Source organism: Fukomys damarensis, unplaced genomic scaffold (assembly GCF_012274545.1).
Source record: "Fukomys damarensis isolate Sample0158 unplaced genomic scaffold, DMR_v1.0_HiC HiC_scaffold_3, whole genome shotgun sequence".
Lineage (NCBI taxonomy): Eukaryota > Metazoa > Chordata > Mammalia > Rodentia > Bathyergidae > Fukomys > Fukomys damarensis.
The window spans coordinates 162339-188405 of NW_022900915.1; the positions used below are offsets into that span (position 1 = coordinate 162339).

At 38.3% G+C, this 26067-nt stretch overlaps 1 protein-coding gene across 3 annotated transcripts in view; it reads left to right on the forward strand.

The window, feature by feature from the left end:
* The first annotated feature begins 4629 nt into the window (after nt 1-4629).
* LOC104864343 (zinc finger protein 474) overlaps nt 4630-26067 on the forward strand; it is a 55488-nt gene continuing 34050 nt past the window's right edge. For all 3 annotated transcript variants that reach the window (XM_010627255.1, XM_010627257.1, XM_010627258.2), the window contains exon 1: nt 4630-4768. The gene's annotated coding sequence lies outside the window, so the exon portion shown is untranslated. The remainder of the gene's footprint in view (nt 4769-26067) is intronic.

The following is a 26067-nucleotide window of genomic DNA, read 5'->3' on the forward strand; positions in this document are numbered from 1 at the left end:
ACCCAAAAGCTGTGTGATCAGCTCAGGGGACAAATATTAACTGTGTACCAACTAGGTACAAATGCTGCATTTGGCCAAATTTAGGGGTGTTGGGAGAAAAAATGGAAAACTGTACCAGAATCAGCGTGAGTTGCCCAGACACACAGGACAAATTTAAAATCTAAAACCTAAAACAGGACGTTTTACCACATAACATGTGCAAAATATTTTAAATATAGTGGAACATTAATATAATACTGAGGAATAGCCCTACCTATAGGAAGGAAGGTCAAAAGAAAGATAATCCTTCTATTTGCTCTGGAAATACTTTCATTATGCCAAAAATAAAGCAAGGCAATCTTTGGACAATTTTTTGGGAGGAGTCTGAATTTGAATACATGCCACGTAAACAAATAACTTAGGTGCCTTATTGATTTTAAAAAGTAAAACCAATAATCCTTCGGTTTTTGCCTGAAAATATGCAGCAGGACTAGATACTATTTTTAGTCTATTTTGTTCCAAGTATTCTACCTAAATATCACACTGCTCAGATGCATAAAAAATAGTACATCTATATCCTCTTCTAAAACAAAAATATTTTTCTTTGAACACAAGGGAAAGCTTGCTGTACTTTTTTGATAGGACAACTCGGGATGGGTTAGCATGGTTTTACTGTAAATGAGCTTGACCGTGACATCACGTGAGGCCACCACTCTAAGCCTTTTAGATATATGTACCTTGACATCATCTCCAAGAGGGCAGTAAACACAGGGGTGGTCAAGGTGACCTAGCCTGGGATATTACATTGGTTTGAGGCCCACTCAAATCATTCAGTACACAAACAAATACGGAGTGTATCTGTGGTATTAAAATTTCATGATGGAAGTAGGAGGAGTAGGGAAAACCCCTAAAATATCTTGACAGAGGTGGAGGTTACTAATCCCACTGAGCTGGAGACTTTGCTCAGTGGCATTGCCGCCTGCATAGCAAGTGCCACGTCCTGAGTTTGATCCCTGGTACCCCCCCACACAAATATTAATAATCACAACCGAGGTTGAGAAGCCTGCCCCATGGCAAGGAATCCTACAGACAGGATCTGTATAGGACAGGATTCTGTGTGTCAAATACAATCATATCTTAAAAGTCTTTAGTTTGCACTTAGAGTGCATCCATCTTCCTCCCTTTCTAACCTACCATAGGACATTTCTGGTAATGCTTTAAATTTAATTGAGTGAAGTAAGTAAAACTTAATTATGCAAAGGCTGTTCTTGGGCCAAAAGGAATTTTGAAAAACAATCCTTCCTTTTGAGGTCAGACCTTTCTCTGTGCTGTCAGCGAGATCTTGCAGGAGAGAGAAGGAAAGACAATGGGCACCAGAAAAACATATGCCCCCACCCGGATTTGCTTTGGATTAAGCTGGCAATCAAGCGAAAGTCCCGTTGTGTCCCAGAGCCCCAGTTTCCTCGACTATCAAACCCCACAGATCATCAGAGGGTTTGAGGACCAGAGGTGAAGTGGCTGACAACATTTGTGAGCTAGGTGATGAGAATGATGTAAATCATAATAAAGTAAAACAGAAAAGGGGCCCAGTGGCCTATCTTGCCAGATTTCACAAACATCCTGTTTGGGGACTGCTGCCATGAAAAAAAATCCTTGCACACAGGATGCAGCCTCTGCCAAAGTTAAGTAAACTGGACAGAATTATCAGTAGCGCATGGAGCACTATTCAGGCTATCAGTAAAAAGACGTGAGATGGTCAGAAACACCAGCCAGGAGAAAGCTTGCTGCTGCTCCATAACTGTCACAGCGATTCATTCACTGAATGAAAGTCAGGGGTTCGGGCACAGGCACAACAGCTGCGGTTTCTGAAGGGAAAGTGAACCGGAGCTTCCTGTGGTGGACTGCAAGGAGTCAGATCAGGAGTACTGGCGAATTCTGGCCTCATCCCTCACTGACACAAGTGCGATTGGCCATCACATAATCTGAGATAACTTGCAAGTCTTCAGGTGAGAAAATCTGTAGCAACACCCAACCAGAGCAGCTCCAAGGAAAGGCTTCAGTCCTTCGATCTGAGCTTAAGTGTCAGGAGCCCCATGAGACAACAGGAACACAGTTATCTGGAGGCTCGCTGGTTCCTGGTTGCCCAACAGATGTGAGTGGTTTAGCTGTCACCATAAATCAAGGGTTTCCCCCAATGTTATAAATAGGGATGGGTAAATATTTTGGATTCATCAGCTTCTAAGTATTTTTCAGATGTTTTTGGTTCAACCAAACAGAGCACATCATGGAGAGCACATTCTCCCTGGATTTTTTTTAAGAGCCCTGTGTGATTTACGGGAAATAGAATCCATATGTTTCTGCTTCATTTACACTTAAATAATCAAAAGTGTGTTGTAAGAACTATTTGATGTCCAAGATGCCTTCTGATCTTGATTGCTTCCCTCCTCCCCTAGTATAAAGCAGCTTAAAAGCTTTTGTCCCTTAAAACAAAAAAGGTAAAAGAGAGCACAGATGAGGGGGAGAGGCAGAGAGAACTCAGGAAGGCCTATTTTGCCGAGATGAAATAAATCTGAAGATCAACACAAATTTTCAAGCAAGTCCAGAATTTGAAAAAAACCAAAAGTTCCTATCCAGACAGTTTAGAAACTGTTCAGACAGGTTAGATGAATGTAGAAAAGGAGTCTTTCTTAAGTCCTTGCTATAGGCTGTTATTCCTGGGCTTCTTGAAAGCGATCGCCCCAGTCAGGGTAAAGAACTCCTTGAAATATTTTTATAAAGGAATATCTGCTCTTCATGTTGTTTTCTGGAGTTGTCCTGACTCAGGCCAGAGTTTCTGTCCTTTTGCCCTTTGACACATAGAGCCTGCCATGGGACTGAACAGTGTGTGTGTGTGCATTTGGGATGGTATTTTTTTATTGGCCAACTTCTTTAGAAGAGTATCTCAGTTAGCTTATAATTGGGCTGATAAAGCATGTAGTTCCTGTAATGTGAGAAATATGTCAACTGGGGATCCATAAATTAGTAAAATGCCAAATGTTGACTGTTTTCTTGCCCCATCTCAATATTTACTCGTGAATAATAAAATAGTTCTTATGTCATTTTAGTCGTGCATTATCATATTTAATGGAATTTTATGATTGGTAGCAGAAAAATATTAAAAGTGCTTTATGTAATAGCATAAAATAATTATCGTTAAATCTCTGTAGAGGATACTTCTATTCATTTGTGTAGCATGAAAGCAAGTTGGTGTGTGGAACTTGATCACCTAGGAGGGTCTTCAAACTGTGAGGTCCAATCTGACTTCAACAGAATCAACAGTCCAGTAAATGTTCTACACACGCCAGTTAAATTATCTAGGGCACAGAGGGCAGGGCTTTGGAATGTTAGAAAGTAACGGTTTTTGTTTTCTTAATGTCTACCCTAAGAAACATTTAATAATGTATTCCTTATCCTTATCACACATAGATAACACATAGACAACCAATGGTAACTTTGTGCCTTGTGAGTTAAGTATGTGCACTGGTACATCTGCGTGCGCATGAGCACACACACACACACACACACACACACACACACACACACCAGCATGCTTGCACAGAGTTTAATGAGATCTTATTATTTATATAGCAATGGTTGAAACTTTTCTGGCAACCTGTCAAGGATAATTTTTCCTTGGGGATGGTGGGTTTGGGATGATTCAAAGGAGCCTGCAGCCTAGATGCTGGGAAGGCACAATTCACAGTAGGGTTTTCATGCCTGTGAAAATCCGGTGACCCTGATGATCTGACAGGAGACAGGAGCTAAGATGCCATATCACCAGTGATGGGAAGTAGCTTTGATAGACAACTGCTTGGCTCTTCCTCTGAGTTCTGGTTTCTAACAGACCAATGGACCCACCCAGTGTCCTGGTTGGGGTCCCCTGCTGTGTATCTTCTCCTTTAGTCATATGTTGTGAACTTTTTCTCCAATTATAGTAATAAACTGTCTTGCCTTATGAGCTTTAATAATTGCAGAGCATTTCAGTGTGGTATTATACTACAACTATATTAAAATCGCAGCATATTTTTAACATGAACATTTAAAATTCATTATTCAAATATATTTTAAATGCTGATCTTGAAAGTGTTTTCTATATCTTAGGACATGTTAGGAAAAATAAAGTAAGCACAGCTTCTACAGTGGATAGCTGTATACATTTTAGACCAACACATAGAGAGCCTTTGAGTATCCATGTTTCTGTTCTAGGAAAGTTCCAGCTCTTTTACCAAAAAAAAAAAAAAATTTTAAAATGCCTAGAAAAGAAAATCGGTAATCAGTAAATACTGGGAGTATTTTTCTTCCTTAAAAAAGTAAATTGTGTTTCCACCCCATTTCATTCCTACAACCAAGAAGCTCACGACACAACTTAATCTGTCCCTCCTTGTTGGATACTAGGTCCATTAGTAAAGTTCTGGGAGCCAACCTCAAATAAAGCTGAGGTTCATATCTATTTTGATGTCTGTTTCTGATCCCTTGACCCTTGTTTTGGATTTCTCTAACTGGTGACCAGAGAGCTTAGTACTATCCCTTTTGTTGACAGGTTGCCAGGATACACCTAGCCTACAAAGGATGGGGTTCTGGTTACCCAGCAACATTATATACAAACACAAACTCCCATAAGAGGAATGTAAATTTTGCAGCTCCCAACTATTCTGCTCCTGTTTTGACCAGCCTTCTACCTGAATATTCAGAAGGGCTTGACATGCCGTGGTTAAAGCAGAATAGCAAGCTAAAGCACAAATGTTATAAGGTAAGGCTCTCAGACTTTTCAACTAACAACTGCTTACTTCAGATACTCTTGCTCTCCTACTTTCTTTTCATCAGTATGCAATAAATATTTAAAGAAATATTGAAAATAAAAATAATTAGACTTCAAGTAAAAAACTTCGAGTACTCTAACTGATATCATTTTACTTCACTGGATAGTACAGCAATGATGAGTAAACTATGGATTAAATGTTCTAATGGCCAAAAGATAATTGCATTCTGTTTAAAGGGATAATGCTTTAAATATTTTTCCTCAAAAAAAAGTAAATAGGCTCTTAACATTAATTTAATGCTATATGTTTGTTGGCTAGATTATCTATGAAAGCAAAATGGTCATACAGACCACCTCAGTTGAGTAGACTGTTTTTTAATTAATTGAGATAAAGTCTACATGGAGTGAAATTGAGTTGTTATATTCAAGTTCCTAAAATCAATAAGCTTAATACAACCATCACCTCAATCAAGGCATATGACATTTATATCAACCTGGATAGTTTCCTCATATCCTTTCTGGTCAGTCTTCCCTCTACTGTTCTGATTCCTGCCACCAAAGAATAATTTGGCCATTCATGAAATGAATATAAATAGAATTGTCTTACTTTTTCTCGCTGTTGAGACAAATCACCTGACACCCAAAGTTAAAAGAGGAAAGGTTTATTTAGCCACAGTTTGATGGAGTTTCTGTCCATAATTGGCTAGCTCCAAGGCTGGGCAGCATGGCATGCAGGAATCACAGCAGAGAAAAAGTGCATAGCAGGCAGAAGGTAGCAAAGCAATCAAGCAAGCAAGGCACCAGCAACAAGCCTGTTTCTGTCTCTTGTATCTTATTCAGGCTACCTGCTCTTAGGTGGGCAGCACTCACGCCCTTAATCCTAGTGCCCTTGGACCTAGCATTGTGCCATGAGTCAATCCTAGAATCACACACTCTGGATCCAGCCACCTCTGAAATCCCCACCTGTGAACACATTAGGCTTTGGAGAAACATCTAGACAGAAGCCGTATGAATCATAAAATATGTTCCTACTGTTACAGAAGGAATTGGCAAGTGACACACAGAGAGGCAGCAGAATGGGAGTAAAATAAAAGTTTACTGTATCAATGGGGATTGATGACACCTAATGGCGGTGCCCTGATAGACTCCCCCATTGGGTTACAACTCCTTCTTTTATAGGATTTATAGCTTTGATCTTACTCACTTGGTTACACTGCATTTTCACAGCTCACATTGCTGACACCCAAAACATAACAGCAAGGCAGTTGAATTTCAACCCAGATACAGTTCTTTGTCAGGGAAGTTACCTTTAAGATTTATTCAATTACCTACTCTAGCCAGGTGGAAAGGAGCTTGTTTGATTAACAAAGCTAACAATGGTTCTTTTCACTGACAAAACTTTTGTGAGAGACTAGGTATCTCTGGTACAGGTTAATTCTGAACTAAGCAGAGTGAGGGGCAGAGGTTATCTTATATTGTGATTTCCTAAGTTTTTGCTATTAAAGCGTTCCCTGCCACTATCTTTCTTTGACTCAGAGAAGTGTTTTGATGGTTTTTTTTTATGTTGCTTTGCACATTAGTGTTTCAATTTTTTATGACAGTATAGTTGCATTATGTGATTATTTCACATTTATCTCTTCTAGTGATTTGCATTTGGTTTGTTTTCCGTATGTTCCTCCTGTAACTAAGCAGCTATAAACATTCTTGCACACGTCTTTTTTCCTCCCAATTTCATTTTAAAAATTGTTTTTCTGGATTTATTTGTATTTTTGACAAAAATTGCATTTATCTAGGGAATACCATGAGATGCTCAATGCATGTATGTGTTGTGAATTGATTACCACCCAAGCTGAGCAAAGGTATCTATCACCTTACACAGTTACCTTTGTTTCCTTCCTTCCTTCCTTCCTTCCTTCTCTCCTTTTTCTTTCTTTTCTTCTTCTTCTAAAGAGAACACTTGTGATCCACTCATCCATGCTCAACAAATTTCAAGTAGACAATACATTAAATATTAACTATAATCATTATGTTGTATGTTAGGGTTCCAAGTAATTATTTATCATACAACTGAAGGTCTATGCCCTTTGAGAATGTTTTCCCTTCACTTCCAACCACTGGTAACCACCTTTTACCACCTTTCACTCAAATGACACAGAGATATATAAAAGATTGACATTACTAATCTTCAAGGAAATAGAAATCAAAACCACAAAATCAAATAGAGCTGGGGCTGTAGCTCAGTGATGCCATGCCTGCCCAGCAAAAGCAAGGTCCTGAGTTTGATCCCCAGTATGAGAAACAAAAACCAAAAAACAAACAAACAAAATACTAATGGAAAACCACAACAAGTTATCACCTGGCCCCTATTAGAGTGGATATTACAAAAAAAAATGGATAGTAAACCCACTTCTCATATATATACAATGACAACAAAATCAGTAGATTGCAGTGGTAATCTGCACCGTCATGTTCACTGCCGGATTATTTAACAGCCAAGTTATTACCTAAGTGTCCATGTGTTCATCAAAGATGAATGGATAAAGAAATTGTGACATATATATATATATATATATATTCCACTTTTAACAAGAAGTAGCTTCTACCACTTGTATCAACATAGATGAACCTAAGTGAAATAAATCAGATGCAGAAAGACAAGCACCGTATGACATGACTTATTTGTGGAGTCTAAAAAAAGGCTTGCCTGTCTTTTGGTAGACAGAGATTGCTTATCCTGGGTGCAGACTTAGGAAGAAAATTGATAGGTTAGAGTGCAGATAAAGCGATATGCCACTACAGTAATAATTTTTACTTACTGCTGACTATGTTGGAAAATTCTATGTGGACTTCATGGAGATTTGTATCTCTTTGTACCATCTGTTCACATCTTTTGCCCATTTTAAATGGTGTTTTTTCTATGAATTTGTAATTCAAAGACAACAAAATGCACCCATCCATCTTAAGTATACAACTTAATGAGTCTGACTGATGATGGGATCGGCTCAGTGTAATCACCAAAGATGTCAATCGGAAATCACGCTCATCCACCTTCGTCATCAGCTCTCCACCCACAACTACTCCCCAAGCCAGCCCGATCTTACTTTCTGTCACTACAGAGTAGCTTTGCCTGAAGCTTTGTATAAATGGAATAATTCAGTATCGAATCTTTTGTATCTAACATTTTTCAGCTTCGTATTTTGGGGAGAGTGTGCATTGTTGTGTGTATGAGTAGTTTGTTCTTTTATATTATGGTGCAGTACTCTTAATGAATATGCTGCAATTAATTTAAAATCATGTATTTGTTGATGTATATTTAAGTTTTCACTTTTGCACTATTATAAGTGTAGCTGTTACAAACATTTGTATCTGGCATTTTATGAACACGTGCTTTCATTTCTCTTAGGTAATTCTTTAGAACACCCATACTGAGTAGGTGTAGGTTTAACTTCATGAGAAACTACCGAACAGCGGCCTCAACATTTCACATTCCCACCAGAAGCACTTTTTACTTCAACCATCCTGGTGCATGGATCTAGTAATATCTCTATGGCTTCCATTCATATTTTTCTGATGACTAACAATGAATACTGTTGAATATTATTTCATGAGCAATTAACTATACATTCTTGTTGTTGACAGTCTTATTCAAAGCTTTTTCCTATTTAAAATTCGGACTTTATATACATATAAGTGAAAAGTGTACTTATTTTTAAATATTAATCTTGAGAGAATTTTGTTCCAATCTGTGACTTGCCTTTTAATTTTCTTAAGTGTTTTTTAAAGAGCAAAAATATGGAACATATAATTTATTATATTATTCTCTTATATTTAGTATTTAATGTTTTTCTAAGAAATCTTTGCAAAGATCAAAATCATAAAGATATTTTCTTATGTTTTTTTCTAGAATATTTGTAGTGTCACCTTTTATATTTAGCTCTATAACCCATCTTGAGTTAATATCTTTGTAGTGAAAGTAGGAAATTGATGTTAATTTTCTCCTTGCATATACTCAGTTGTTTCACTGTTATGAGACACAAAGATTTCCCTTTCTCTATTGAATTGTCTTGGCATCTTTGTAAAGAAATGAACGGACCACATATTTGAGTTGACCATATATTTATGGACTCTATTCTGTTATATGTGTCTCTTTGTGTGTTGCTATTGGCATCATTAATTTTAATAAGCCAACATATCTTGGCTTTAGGTAATGAAGCAAATATTCAAAACAAATATTCAGAGCAAACATGGGAAGTGAATGCTTCCATAACTGCTTGCCAGTGGAACCATATAAAAAATTTCAACCAGGCCAGGCATTCTTCCTTGCATGTTGCTCAAATATTTCTCTGGGTAGTAACCTGATTTTAAATGGTTCTCTATTAAGCGAAAAACAAAAATATACTCAAATTTAGGGTCGGGGATTTAGCTCAGCGGTTCGGTGGCCTGCCTCGCAAGCACAAGGACCTGAGTTCGATCTCTGGTACCACAAAAAAAAAAAAAAATACTCAAATTTATTCAAGAATCATAATCCCAGTGAAAAGTATATCTTTTTTTGCCATTTAAGTTTTATTTATTCAATAATTATTGAATATCTACTATATTTCAGACAATGTTGTATATAGGGAATGGAGGAAGAAAATATTTCTTGGTTTAAAATTTCTTCAAGGATACATTATAATATGCATATTGCTGCTTATTTCACAATGTATTTCTCACAGTTAGGAAAGTGTAAACCTGGGGTAAAAAGCATCCAATTAAATGACTTCATATAATCATATAAATCAAGACAAAATCATCAAAAATTTTCCTAGGGAAAAAATATTTCCTACCTGTCCCATTTTTATATCACTGCCATAAATATCATGAAATAGTTTTTGAATCTGAAAATGTGAACAGTCATTTTTATCTGTTGCATTTTATAGCTTATTTTAGAATTGGAATCTTACATATTTTTTTCTAAGAGAAATTTGTTTAGCAATTAGAGCTCAGTATGGCTGCCTCCTCCCTGGGTCTACAAAATTTAAATGTGTGTGTAATACTACTTCAAATTATTTCCCCCAAACTCTCTGGTAAATAATACATTTTTCAAAGGCATATGCAATTCCAGAAAAAAGTTGCAAATGGTAGAATGCACAATTTCAGAACCCTTCCTTCCTGAGGGAGCAGTGATAATTCCTGTGGAGTCTTACCACAGGCAGGCATTCTTCCAAATGGCAATAGAAATATACTATGTTGGGAACAGTAAAGAGGGTGAATATGAAGGAATGAGTTAGTCGAGGATGACAGGCTTCATTTTGTGTGCAAACAAAACTTAACAGGATTCTGATTGTACTGAGTGTGATTTAAAATTTTATGTTGATCAATAATGGACATTTTAGTATTAATGGGATCCCCTCTGTTTTAATGCAGGGATTGGAATTTTTCTCAGGTATGTAAAAATAATACATAATACATAATTTATGCCTATAGGCCATACACTCTGCCATTATGGAGAAAAAGCAACCAGAAACAAAATACATCAAGGAATAACACATAGCTATGCTCCGATAAACCTTTACAAAAAGAAGCCAGATTTGAGGATGATTCACTGTCAACTCTTGTTCAAGGAATACTGATGAAATATCTACTCAGAATCATGCATTAATATTTAAAGAGGGCCAAGGATTTAGCTCAGTGGCACTGCACCTGCCTCAAGGTCCTGAACTCAAGGTCCTGAGTTCAATCCCTGGTGCGCGTGAGAGCGCGCACACACACACACACACACACACACACACACAGACACACACACAAAAGCCTGTCCATACCTGGGTGTCTAGGTTATGGTCATCCTCCTCTGAAGAGAAATGACAATTTAAGCTTTGAAAGTCATCAGCGTTCCTAGTATGTGTGGTCAAGAGAGATAATATATGAACAAACTTGGCTCAGGGAAGAAGAGCTCTGATTTTCCTTTACTTCCTACCTAATTGTACAGCACCCCTATTTCAGGTGGAGCTAGTCACATGGCCACCTTAGTTGTGTCTTTCTCCCCATTCCCTGGAGGAGGCCCAGCCATCTAATCTGGTTGCTCATTACTTGCTGAACATCTTTACCATGAGACGCAGTGCACAGTCCTTGGTTGGATTCATTTATCTTGGATTAAGTGTAGTTACCATCTACAACTGTAATATCATTAAACACCAAGTCCTTCAGCTAATATTATAAAGACGGATGAACAAAATTTAAATATTCAAGTAATCCTGAATTTTGAGAAAATACTGCAAAACCTTCCTTTCAAAAAGTTATTTTATATTTCTTTATTCCTTTATTTAAATAAGGGGGTTGATTTTTGTCAAAAATTTTTAATATAAAATAAGCTAATGTCATTCAACATTTAGTGCGATGGGCCGGGTGCTGGGGACATAGCTATGTAGAGAGGGAAGGAGATAAATAGCACATACAGGAACAAAAAATACCAAAACGTTTGGTAAGTGCAGTGAAGAAAATAAACAGCAATGTCACTGAACACAACTGACAGTGGTGGTGGGAGTGGTAAAATTGCACACATATCCATGTGTCTGTGTATTTGAACATGTGTGCTTGTGTATGTTTGCAAAAAAGGAGAAAAAATTACTAGAGAAAGCAAGGTCAGGAAAGGCCTCTCCAAACTGATAATAAATACTTAAACAGACTCCTAAAGGATGACGTAAGAAAGACTAGCGAGGCAGGAAGGGCGGACTGGAGACAGTGTGCAGATCGCAGGCGAAGCTGCTTCCCAGCCCCCACCCAGCCTGCCCCAGAGTGAGTTTGCCTTGGTGAGAAGGACGAAGTGCGAGGCAGAAAAGGGAGATTGAAAGGAGACCGAAGCAGAGAGTTAGGGACCCAGGTTACAGACTCCTTTCCTGGTCAGGAGTTCGGGTTTTACTCACAGAGCAGGGGAAAACAATGAAGGTCCTGATCATAAGGTGGGGGTTCAATGTGATTTCTCTGATTGCCGTGGATTAGAGGGGTCCCGGGTAGAAATGGTCATTGTCCCACTGTGACTGGTGTAGGCACAGCGACTCCGCAGGAGGCCTGCGCCTGCAGGCGCGTTCGAGAAGCATGAGTGGGCCCTTGAATGACGGGTGCGGAAATGTTCCTAAGGGAGGCGCCGCAGTGTGGAAAGAGGTCATCCATCATCACCTGAGTATAATGAAGGCAGAGTGAAAGATGGGAAGGGAGACTCACCTGTGTGTGTACAACTGACTATAGAACACTCAGTACAATAAGTATATATTAAAACATTTCCTGCTTATTGCTACTCAAGAACATATATTCATTAGATGATAGAAATATATAATATATGGTAAAAAGTATATACTTTATTTCCCAGCGAACCATCTTATATATGAAACAGAAAATTCAATAAACAAAAATTAAAACCATACTTTTTTATTGTTAGGCTAATTCCTATATAAAACACCATATCAAATGGAATTTAATTATCTTAACTGTTGGGATATTATGAATGTTGTAAAATGTTTCCAAATAAAGTTTTCAATAGATTCTTAGGAAAAAAATATTGATAAATAGAAAAAATACAGATTTCATAATATCTTCAGAAAGTTCACCTTATTCTATGCATTTTTCCCATATAGTAATGGAATTATAAGCTTCTGATATGTGAAAAAAATAGAAAAATAGGAACATATTAATGTGAACAAGTAAATGAAAACCAGTTTACAACATTTAAAAGGAAACTAAATTAGACCTGGATTATGGGTTTCTCTGAAAAGTTTGCCTGCGAGCTGAGCTAAGCACAGCAATCACAGGAAACTCCACAGGTAAAGAGCTGCACCGGGCCATAGGATTGAAGATCCTGAGATTGTCTGCTCTGCATAGAGGGTAGAAGGACACAATTTAAACAATGTAGTATGCACGCAGCATCTGCAGTTCTGCAGGAAAGGTCACGCACTAGTCTTGTTGAGCTTCTGATAATTCCAGACTTCTTACTTCGATGAAAAAGTACACCCTCATCCCTCTATATGGGGAGTAAGATTTCCTTTATTGGTACAGACATACAATCTCTACAGATACAGAATCAAAGTAAATGCATTGCAATAGTTAACCTGTCAGCTCATAAGTGGCAATGTTGGGTTATCTGGAAATACCTCTAAGGAATGAAATGGTAATGGTGATAGGAATGCTAAAGTTAAGTCACTCGATATTTGTTCTGGGCTGCACTACCAGAAGGCAGCACCCTGGACATCATTCCACAAATCCAGTTCCAGTGTCTTCGGATAGCAGAGCATTTATTATAAGGACACATATACAAGAAAGCACAAGCAATTTAACCTCAAGGCCTTGTACTAGAAGAATTCCTAGCCAAAGAGTTGACTTTGTTCTCTGGTCCAGATACCAAAACTAAAAGTTTTGAAATGCTAGAGGGAAAGTAAAAGAACTTTTCAACTGAATTGCTTTTATTTCTACTGAGCAGACAGTTAATAGTCCAGGCATTATTCCCATTGATTGTTCAGTCCTAACCTCTTTAAGATTTCTTGCTCAAGTTAGTTTACAAATTTGAGCAGAATTAGAGGCTCCCCTTGTTTCCTCTTGTGGGAGGGGCTCAGAAATAGATCTAGTCACAGCCACACTCGGAACCCGCCTTCTGCTGACTGCCCAGCTCTGCTCCTGTCAACTCCAATGGGAGGTAGGGAATTGACCCTTTATGCTAATATGCTGTAGGATGTGACCCCTCAGCACCAGCAAATCAGACAGCAGCAAGTGTTATCAGCAGGGGCTACGAGTAAGGCAAGCAGCACGATTGAAATATTTCATACTGATTTAACAAGTTAGAAAACATACAAATATTTCTCATAACTTTGCAGTATTTATTTTCTTTCCAAGGGTAAGGCTGAAATGTCTTTTAATTAAATCTAAATAAAATGTGGTTTGAGTTAGCAAGAGAATGAAAGCATTTGAATTCTTCAGAACATTTTAATATGAGATATAACTTAAAAAATCTACAGTTAGCCACTAATTATATTTTCTAATATCATATTATCAAACTATGTGGAAGAAGAAAAGTATATACCGGGCATAGTAGTGCATGCCTGTAATCCCAGCACTCGGGAGGCTGAGGCAGGAGGATTGCTGAGTTTAAGACCAGCCTGGGCTACAAAGTGAGTTCCAGGTCAGTCTCAACTACATAGTGAGACCCTGTTTCAAATAAAAAAGTATATAATAACAATTATATCACTTTTAACCTATCAGCATACTAAGCATTCTATCTTACTTGTAATCTTCACAACTCTACAAGGAGAGTGGTACATTCCATTTAACATAGGAAAAAAACTAAGCAGAGAGATTAAATATCTCACTCAAGATTACACAACTAGCCAGGCCTGGTGGTGCATGCCTGTAATTCCAACACTGAGAAAGCTGAGGCAGGGACTGAGTTCAAGATTGTCTTGGGCTACACAACAAATTCAAAATCTGTATTGTACAATGCAACTTTGTCTAAAAAAAAAACCACAATTATTAGGCATTTTTGAAGTTAGGGTTTGAACCTAGGTTTGAGTTTATGAGTTATACAAAACAAGACAAAACTGGAGAGAAGACTAGTTTCTTATATGAAGGATTGTTTTCTGTTGTGTGAGATAGGGATTCACTGTTAAGTTCCTTGACTGTCCCATTAGGGAAGACATTTATAGAAGTGGTAACATTGTATAGAGTTTACACAAATACACAGAAGACAAATAAAATTGGGTACTACTGCAATGTTGATTGGTGGATTGTATCAATGTCGATATCCTGGCCTGAACTATTACACTACAGTTTTGCAAAATGTTACCACTGGAGGACATTAGGCAAATATACAAAGGATCTTCACACTAGTTCTCTCAATTGTGTTTGATTATTCATAGCAATAAACTTATAATTAAATCAATTATGATATAACAGTCCTAAAAATTAATATTAATTCTTAATGTCTTTGCTGTAAGGTAGATTTTTAAAGACCATGATGTGATAAATTGAAACAGGATAAAATGCAAATAGGGAAGTGAAAACTTCTGCAAGTTGATCCAAACAGTCTAGTCTACGGTACACACAGAGGGAGACTTGGCAATAAACCCTGTGGGTACAGCTGAGAGCTAGGGGCACAGCTACAAACACAGAACAATAATTCAACAAGGCTTTAAGCAAAGGCTCTGATGCTGAATTACCGGATAGTGATCTTTGTTCATGAAGGAGCCATCAGGCAAGAAAACAACTGTCTCGTTTTAATCTCTGGCAAGTTAAAACCCAGTTAACTGTCTCATTTTAATCTCTGGCAAATTGAAACCCAGTTTTTCCAGCTCCATTTATTAAAGAGGCTGTCTTTCCTCCAGTGAGGGTGTTCGGCTCCTTTGTCAAAGATGAGGTAGCTGTGTGTGTCTAGAGTTGGTTCTGCATCTTCTGATCTGTTACTCTGGTCCTCAGGTCTGTTTCTTTGCCAATACCTTGCTGTTTTATCACAGTAGCTTTGTAGTATAGGTTCCAGTTGGGGATTGTGATACTCGGTAACTTGTCTTTGTTAAACTTAAATTAAAATGGATTAAAGATCTAAATATTAAAACAGAAACACTAAACTGGGTGGAAGAGAGGTTAGATAGAATTCTTGAAGACATTGGTGTAGGAAAAGATTTTATGAACAAAACCTCAGTTGCCCATGAACTAGCACAAACAATCAACAAGTGGGATCTCTCCTTATTAAAAAGCTTCTGCACAGAAAGAGAAACAACCAATAGTGTGAAGAGACAACCCAAAATGTGGGAAAACTTTTGAGCAGCTCTACCCCAGACAAAGGTCTACTATCTACAATATATAACAAACTTAAAAAAAATCGGACCACCAAAATTTAAAGACCCACTCAAAAAATGGGCATCTGACATGAACATGAATTTCTTGGACAAAAAAGTGGAAATAGCAAAAAACAAACAAAAAAACCCATGAAAAAATGTTCAGCATCACTGGTCATTTGAGAGATGTAAATGAAAACAACACTGAGATTCTGCCTCATCCCAGAAAGAATGGCTGCTATCATGAAATCAACCAATTACAAATGCAGGGGGCTGTGGGCAAAGAGGAGCCCTGCTCCACTGCTGGTGGGAGTGCAGACTGGGGCAACCACTGTGGAAATCAGTATGGAGATGCCTCGGAGAACTAGGATTGCAGGTCCCATTTGGCCCAGCTATTCCCCTGCTGGGTATCTTCCCCAAAGAATTAAAAGAATCATACCTCAGTGATATATATGCACTCTTGTTCATAGCAGCACAATTTGTAATAGCGAAAACTTGGAAGCAGCTCAATTGCCCATCAACAGGAGCCTGGATAAAGAAAATGTGATTTGTTTGGTTTTTTTTAAGTAAAGTGGAGTACTACTTAGCCATAAAGAATGATAAACTAGAGGCATTTATAGCTAAATGTATATACATTGAGGCAATACTCTTAAGTAAAATAAATAGGACTTGTGTAAATACCAAATGGTTTCTCTAGTGTGAGAAATTGAAAATGTACATAAGGACTAAAAGATATAACAGATAATGTGAAATAGGAAGAAAAGGCACAAAGGGGAAGGTGAAGTGGGAGGGGTAGGGGAAAGAAAAAGGGTGCATCTAAGTCAAGTTACTGAGGAAAACGGTTAATGAAAATTCTCTGTGCAATAAACATGAAGATGAAAACAAAGGCTGTACAGAATGTCCCTCAAAGGGGAAGGGAAAACAACTCAAAGTGTGAACTGTGCTGGCCACACAGAGCAGAATGCAAAATCTGAAAGGAGTGTGCCCTCAGACACTGGTTGAGGGTTCTCACTAGAGCAAGGGAGTCATATTGGACCCTTATCTTTTTTTACTATACAATGAACTGTTTTACAACGGTCCTACTGGAGGGCTGACTTTGGGGCATCTCAGCAAGGTGTGGTGGGTGGAGTTTCCCAGGGTAGTGTTTTATTATTTATTTATTTAGGTACTGGGGGGTCCAAGCCCTGAACTTGCGAGGCAGGCAGCAGAACCACTGAGCCAAATCCCTGGCCTTAGGGTAGTGTTTTCTAGGGAGACTTGAGCTAGGTTTCTATGCTCTGATTGTTAAAATTCTCCGGCATGGTATAGAAAAAAAAATAGGCTAAATGTTTTTGCTGTCTTTACAAGACTGATTTGTTTCTCTTGAGATGATTCAGCTTTCTACTACTAGTGTGGCACATTACCATAAAATTAGTGGTTTAAAACAACACAAAGTCATTATCTTACAATTCTATAAGTCGGAAACCCAATACGGGACTCCTTCAGCAAAACTGAGGGGTCAGCAAGGCTGTGTCATTTTTGAAGGTCCTAATGGAGACCCATTTCCTGGCTCTTCCCAGCTTCTATAGAGAGTCCACATTTCCGGGCGTGGGCTGTACATTCCCTGCTCCGTCAGTCAGGAAAGGCAGTGACACAGAGCCAACCGAGCCCTTCTGTCTTTGGGCCTTTCCTGTTGCTGCTGCTTTTGTAGCAATTTGGGAAAAGGTTGTCCACATGTTAAGAACGCATGTGATTAGACTGGACCCATCATCTTTAATACACACTGTTCTGCTCTCTCCAGAACATAATGAGTACATACACTTCTGTGGTGAGCTGGCTCCATTACCTTTATCTCTCTAGAAAAATGGGATACTTTCTCTTCATTCTCTTCCTAATGGTGTTTTGTCATTTGTGTTGGGCTGTAGTGGACTTACAGTGGAGATAGTGGAAACAACGAAACAATGTAACATAGAACAAAAAAGACAGTCTGTTGGAAACGCAGGAAAGGCCCGAAAAATCAGTATCCACAGCACTGATTTGTAACTGAATTTTTCCAATCAAATATCCTAACCTTTCCAATCTTAAATGTGACTTGAAATATGTACAGGGTCTTCTTTTTGGTTACTATAGGAAAACAGAATAGGCAGCTGATACTCTTACTGACTTCCATGCTATTTGATAGCAATTGGACATGGAGTAAAATGAGGTTGTTTTCAAAATTTAAAATTTTAAACCACAAAATATTTAAACTATAGGCTACAGAAGTTTTCAAATAAGGAGCTATCACCACATTTCATGTTTTACCTGGGGTCCTGGGACACAGAATGAGTAAGTTTCTCCTAAATGTGGGGAGAGTCATTCTAATGGCTTTCTGTCCTGTGCAATCTCCTTTGCAAAAAGAAAAGATGTAATGCTGAGGAATCTGAATCATGAATGAACTCTAACATTTTCCCTGTAAAGAAAGCATTGCTTGTAAGACTCAGTGATGTCAAGTGGACTGACAGTAGTTTTTTGGTGACTTATTTACATAGGAAGATGAGAAATGTGGGGAGAACAGCAATGAAAAGCCCATATTAAGAAATAGCAGTGCTTGTGGCATCTATAAACTGTCAAGTTTCTTGAATCACCACTAGCGAAGTCACAGTGATTTAATCAGAATATAGAAGTTGCCTTCATTTCTACACACAGCAGGAAGCCAGCCTACCTTCCGGTCCTGTTCTGTAGTTTACTTCCTGACGGGGGATTTTTCCCCAACTACAGCTTTGGCTAATAGGTGCATTATTAACAAAGGGTGTTGATGTCTGTAATGAACAATAATAATGATCAGCTTGAGTCAGCCAGGCTGCAGGAGCCCTTGACCTCTCTCGGAGGTTGACAGCACCAGGGCACAACTTTGAGATGTTTCCAGGGTGAGTAAGGGTAGAGGTGAGTTTCACTTTCCTAATGCCAGTCTCTCCTGGCCAAGAAGCTCCCTTCAAAGCACCCGTGTTCTTCACTGTGTTTGCTTGCAGCCGGGCCTGCTTGTCCAGTGACCACCCCCCACATGCTGCCACCCCGTGGCTTGGGAGCCTGTGCTGACAGCGTTACATGAGTGACAGGTAAACCAAGGCATGCACACAGAAGAGACTCTGTGCAAGGCATCACATAATGGTCCAGTAAACACATGTATTCACAACTTTAAATTATAATGCTAAACCATGAATATCTAATTTCACCCAATTTTTTCATTATAGTACCCCAATTTTAGATGTTATATGCAGGAGATCTCACACTAGGTTAAGATGGCGTTGCTGTACTAGTCTTATGAAGTTTCAGCTCAAAATATTTTGTAGGTACTTTTTGACAAAAATGGTCAGTTTGGCAGAAAGAAAAAGTGCACCAAATTCTTGAATCCCCCTGAGGAAACATAAGTCTCTAAGGAAGTACTTCCATACCAAATCCTGAGAATCTAACAATTGTTTTTTTGTTGTTTTTGTTAATATCTTATATATAATCTTTTAATTGATTATGTACACAAATGATAGAAAACATCTAGAATTCCTTATCTGGCGAGTCATTCAATGGTAAAGTAAGTCCATGGGCTAAGATACAGTAATTGCTCTTATAATATCAACTGATAAATAATTACAGAATGCCTTAAAAAATATGCAGATGACCTGCAAAACACATTTTTGTGAGTGTTTTCCTTTTTTCTTCTCCTTGATGTCCTACATTTGTGTTCCAAACACTGGCAGCATTCTGTTACATGCGTCCTCTCTCGTGATGCTCCAATGCCTGTGAACATTTCCTCCCAAGTTACCTATTGTTTCTTTTTTCCTAGGCCTTTTCCTTCCTCCTTGCATTTCATCCTTACTCTACTTTCATTAGGAAGATTCCTTTCTAGATTTTCACTACTAACTATGTTGAGTTTTTTAGTAATGATATCTTCCAAAAAAGGTAGGATAACTTTCCAGTTTCTGAAGGTCTGGGATTCCCAGCTTCTTTAAGGGATTTTCAAATATTTAATTAAGAAGAAAAATATGTGAAAGGCACAGTTTCAGACAAGGATCACAAATGGTCACAAAGCCAAATGCTCCTGAGTATAAAGGATGAACTATAAATTAATGAAGCAGATTGGTGAAAAACTTTGGAGACTGAACTTTTTTGGTTTGTGTTTTTAGCCCTATCCCTCTACTGTAGGGCTTTTTTTACATATTATTTTATTAGAGTATTTAGTAATACAGAATAATAACATTTGTTTTGGTATATTGGCATATGCATATTATATATTTTTATTATACTTAATTATATTATATTTTAATTCCCATTACCCTATTCTCTCTTTACTCCCTTGCTTCTGATCTCCTTCCTCAATCCTAATATTCTACCTTCTACTTTCCAGTCATGGTCTCATCTTTTTAGAGTGCTCATATAAAACATGATACTTAACTTTTTGAGTGTGATTTATGTTGGCTAATATAAGGATCATCCATTTATTTTATTATTCTTTATAGCTGAGTGGCATTTCATTCTCTCTCTCTCTCTCTCTTTCTCTCTCTCTCTCTCTCTCTCTCTCTCACACACACACACACACACACACACACACACACAATTTTCTTTAGTCTTTAATTCTTTTAGAAGTATACCAAAGAGTTGTATAGCTGGATCAAATGGTATCCCTCTTTTTACGTTTCTTTGAGGATTCTCTTCTTATTTCCATAGTGGTTGCACTAGTTTCATTTCCACCAACAATGTAGAAGATTTCTTTTCTCTTGCATCTTCACCAGTGTGCAAATATATGTGTGTGTGCATATATATATATATGTGTGTGTGTGTGTGTGTGTGTGTGTGTGTGTGTATGATATTCTCTATCAGAAGAGTAGCTAAAACAACTTTGATTGTGTAGGTTGTCTTCTCACTCTATTGAGTGCTACTTTTGCTATGTGTAAGCTTTCAATTTGATATAGTCTGATTTGTCGATTCTTGATATTTTTTCCTGTGTTTTTGGAGTCCTATTCAGGAAGTCTTTGCCTGTGCCTATAGGTTCAGTGTTTCTCCTTTTTTCTTCTAGCAGTTTCAAAATTTCCAGCCTTACATCTAGATCCTTGATTCTTTTTTTATTTTGGTACTGGGGATTGAACTCAGGTCCTTGTGCTTGCAAGGCAGGCCACTGAACCGCTGAGCTAAATCCCTGGCCCAATCCTTGATTCATTTTTATTTTATTTTATTACAGAGTGAGACATAGGAGTCTAGTTTCAATCTTTTTACATGTGGATGTGCATGAGGCTGTCTTTTCTCCAACATAATATTTTTGCTGTTAAAATTCAGATGGCTGTAGTTGCACAGGTTTGGTGCAGTATCTTCTGTTATATTCCAGTGGTCTACATGTCTGTTTTTCAAGGCACAGCTTGAGCTTATGTTGGATATCACCATGTGGCTTGTAGGCTCTTTCTGGCTAGATCTTCCATTTTTTCAAGATAAACCAAAAATCCTTATTTTATGTGATGTCTCACAATTTTCAAATAAGGACCACTAATTCAAACATTTTAAACTCTTTTTAGACTAAAAAGAATATATCTATGGGCCATATCTTGCCTATGAGCCAATACCTTGGGTAGAATTATCCTAAACATGAGAAAATGTGGTAAGTAGGTTCCGTTAACACTCACTACTCAACAGTCTGATTCCTCTGACTCCTCCACCCTCCACCATCCTTTTTTTTCCTTTTGCCTATCCTTTGAAGTTCTGTGCATTATAGGCCTCTCGTGAGATTATACTGATGGTTTCCATAACCAATTCTCCACCACTGCAAAGGTCAACATAACAACTACGTGGTCATACCTGTGTGGCATTCATGACTCTTGGGTACTCTGTGATTTGGAGACTCAAAATAGAGTGAAAAGTACAGGCCTGGCCTAACAATAGCTTTCCTAGGGTGATATTATGACTCTCAGTGACAGAAAGTGTCCTTGTAGAAGGCTCTATTTAGAATGTTTTGCTGTTGTTGTTGTTGTTGTTGTTTCCATAGATTTTTCTAACACCATAGACTCTTATGTCCACATTTGATAGTTACCTTGAGTGAAACAACTTTTCTTGGTTTGAAATTTTTTACTAGGAAGGCAAGAAAGAAAGGAAAAATTTTAATAGTTGTTCAAAATCAGTCAGGAATGCCAATATTCCCTCAAAGCCATGCCTTGGGCTAAATGGCTTTTCTGAAAGTGTTTCTGTATTTTAACTTTCAAACACTTCCCAATTATTCTTACAGGGCCTTCTGTCCACTCACATCAGCTGTGCTGAGGAATATGACCCAGAAATTAGTGTAGACAACCAGCCAGTGTGAACTGCATCAATCCCCAAACCCTGTGGGGCACTGTTGGTCTGTGAGAAGAGCTACAGTGTTTTATCTGCCTCTGTAACAACAAGGACTTGTGGTTGAGTAATCATCAGAGAAAGAGTTTCATATAAAATTAGGGAAAATAGAAATATGCTAAAAATGGCGGGTTCCCCTTATAATTTAGTTCAGTCAGTGGCTAATGGAAGAGAAATATTTCCCAGCTCTGAAAGTATGGTGCTGGTGTAAATGCAACAAAACACGCTATTTGTGTGACTGAGTGAGTTGTGAACATTAAGGTACGTATCTTATTTTCTAAGATTCGATGAGAACATTCCTTGGCATTTATATTTCTTGCAATAGTAAAACAATATGCAGCTTGAATAGCACAGAGTTTTATTACTTACATTCTGAATGTGAGTATATCTGTCAGGAGACAGAAACCATACCAGTTATTTAAACAAAGAGAATTGATGGTGCTGTTAGGAATAAAGTTGTTACCTAAATAACAGGATTTTAAAAAAAGCACTAAGGGAGGTGATAGCTCCCATCCCCCCAGGACTGAAGGATCAAAGGAAAGGGGTTTAATTATTAAAACTTAGAAGAGGTGCGGGTAGAGTTGAAAATCAGATCTAAAGTCCAGATCCTAAGGAGAAGCTGAGGTGGGCTGGGGAGGGTGTCTGGTAGGGGTGGGTCCATAAGTCTGCTTTTAAGAGTGCTGGAAAAACTGTAAAGAGAACTCAGCCTTTTCTACAGCAAAGAGCAGCTGCCGCAGAGATAAAGGAGGCTCCTAGAGTGATGCTCACAAACAGGAGGATGTCTTCAGCTGAAGGGACCCTCATCCCCTCCTGCCACATCCAGGGCTGGGCATTAAGGAGCTGCACACAGAGGGCAGGTGGGAGGGAGTTTCTCCACCCTGAGTTAATGACTGGAGTAGCAGTGGCTCTTCCTGGTCTTTATAAAGCCCACAGGGAAAAAGAGTTTTTATTTTCTTAAAGAAAAATGTCATTAAATATTTTTTTGAAAAATATCTCTAGGAAGAGAAGTGTTGTAAATCAAAGAACCATTGGTTTAGTATTTATAATTTCAAGTGCTTTATTTTCAGGGAAAGCTATATATTTTAATACAATAGTTTTTACCCCCAAACATATGCCATCCTAAATTAAAAAAAATTATCTTTAAAAAAGGAAGATCTTGATGTTTGGAATATTACTGTTAGAATTCATTTTGTGCTAAAACAAAGAACATTATTACAACATAGATTAATCTCAGTTAGTATTGGGTTTTCATGTAAGTGACCTCTAATAAATAGATGAAATACAAATAGACATTTCTCTCACCTGAATAAAATCCAGTATACTCTAGAGCTCATATGGCGACTTTCACATTTGTCAGGAGCCCAAACTGTCAAGGTCTCTGCCTGTCACGTGAGGGTTGCCTGGATGGAATCTGTCCCAAGATGGCTGCTCCCTTCCGTGCTCTAAGCGTCAGCATGAAGAAAAGGAAGAGAAAGTGTTTGTGCCCCACTTTTCAAGAACATCTTACAAGTCTGACCAATACTTACACTAGCTACAAAAGAACTGGCAGATTTTAGTTGGGCAACAAGTGCCCAGCTAAAAGTTAGGACTGCGTTAATTTGAGGAAATTGAGCAAATGACGATCTCCTCCAGATTCTGGGAGGGCTCATTACTCATAAGTCCGAGAGTGAATGAATCTATCATCTCTTTTCTGAAAGATTTCATAGACAAGAAAGACCAGAGAGTACATCAGGGCACCAGGCTGGAGAAAGGGAAGCTGCTGAAATGGCATGAAAACAATATTGAAAACAAACCACTATTTATTTCAACTTTTTCTTCTATTTAAGAGTTTGGATTCAGCACTAACATGTCATGTAATAATTATTTTATTTTAATGGCCTCAAATATTTCTTAAAAGGTTTAACCACACGTTTGGTTTATTCTTTCCTTTCTCTTTTTTTAAAAAAAGACATTCTAATGCTAAAATGGGTTTTGGATTTACATGGTTATTGCATTCATCTCGGTGAATTTGCCTCTCCCTCTCCATGAACCCCAAAAAGAATGGAAGAAAAGCATCATATCAATAAAATGTGAGCCTTCCAAGACATTCTTTAAATGCCCATTGTGCAAATATGGTCAAAATAAAACATTCAGGCCAACTGACTGAACATTTCTGCACAGAAACTTGGAATGAGGCTGGCTGGCTTTGCAAAGTGTTCTCACTATAAAACAGCAACATTGCTTTATAATGTGTCTGGGGGACAGGCCAGTATTGTGAGTGTTCTAAGTATATGTGTTTAGTATTTTCCTGCACCTTTGCTTTTAGAGCTGAGTTATAGAGTAGAGCAGCTGACCGTGCTGTGCCAAGGAACACTGCCTGAGTAAAACCACTGGCTGAGACATCACAGCTTCCAAAAGTTTCCCTCGCTACCTCATCTCTTATTCTTTGATGCCTCATATCATGATAAGAGATAAATTTCAGGAAGAAGGGATAGTAGAAAGAGACAAAATGAAGACTCAAATGGAATTTCAAGATGTTCCATCACACTTGCTGCAGAGAATGTTTTCAATACACAGGCACTGTGGGCAACAAAGACCTGGCCCTCTTCCAAGTTGAGCCTTAGTTGCCAACTGAGCGCTACTTGGCCACCTTGGGCAGCTTTCGTGCTTACCCTGCACCTACCGTAAAGACAAACTAGACACATCATCACCAACCCACCCTGCTCTGCCTCACCCGTCCTCACCCCTATCTGGGTATGTACACTTTTCTTAAGATGTTGGTGAGAGCAGGAAAAGGATCTGTACTGCATTTCATTGAGGAAAATAATTTCATCTAGAAAACCACATCTGTAGTAAGAAGAAATGATCTGCTGCTTAGGAAAACACCTTGTCTTCAAAAGCCATATCCTTTCTGTTTTTTCCATCTTGCTGTCTGCTCCCTCCTCCCTCCTGCCTCTTTCTTCTCCTAGAAGAGTGCACAAAGGCTGGTGAGACTTAGTTACCTTCCCAGGAGGCACAGGAATAGTACATTAAAACAGGTTTAAAAGCTAAAGAGAAGGAGCCCTGCTGGTGGAATTTAAGCAGTATGAATAATGGAAAGAACTCCATATTGGAGCCAAAGAGAACTGGAAAGGATTCCAGGTCTGTCATTTAGAAAGTGTCTTGGGCAACTCACTTTCCTGAGTCATAATTTGTTTAAAAAATTGAAGTAATAATACCTGCTTCGTTGTACTTTGAGAATTAATTGAAATTATGTATATAAAAATCTAGTGCAGTGTGTGGCACATATATTTTACTTCTTGACTCATTAGAAGGAGATGGAGGGGTTTTGGGGGCCAGACACAGGGCTCCCTCAGAGTGCTAATCTGGGAACAGCACTATGTGCATGTGTGCTTCTGAAAGAGAGAATTTAGCAGAAAGGAGGCTATTTGATTGCACTGACTTTCTAATTTGTATTCTTCAGTACTTTTAGAGTTTGTAACTTTTTGGTATCAGGGGAAAGAGGAAGCCAAATCAAAAGGGACTCGCTGAACAAGAAACCAGAACAATAAGGCAGAGTGGCTTAGGAGTTATTTCAGCCATGTGCTAGTAAAACCTAGTGAAAATGTTCACTCTGTTCCTTAGGTTTCCTAGATTCACTTTCTCTTCTGGAGGGTACAGATCAAGTGATAAATTTCTCTGAGTTTCACTTTCTCTGTTGGCCACTGTTTGGGACCAACGTATTCTTTTGCCACATGGGTTAATATCACTGTCTTAGGATATGTCAAAATGAGGAATAACTTCCTTCTCCGTGCCAGACCTGATTTGATGCCCTCAACTGCAAAGATTCAAACTTTTCTTGGCACAAAAATATAGGCAGTGGGCTAAGATCTCAGCCTTTTGTCCCTTGTAATTCTGATGTGTCTCATTTCCATGTCAGCAGCGCTGCTGTGCTTGCTCTCTGTGAGTTCCTGTGTTTATGTGGGGTGCAGAGCATGGTCTCCCTTCAAGTGCAGTTCCTGCTGCGATCCAAATGGATGCTTCAGCAAAAGCAAGTGTACAACCTTTTGGTTGGTCTGGGCTGCAATAAGTGGAGAGAATTTGCCTTGGACCTCATGTAAATTAAGAAATGACATTAAATGCCTGTTTTCACAGGTACATACATGGGTAGACTGAAATGCAATTATTGTGATAAAACTTTACTCACTAAAG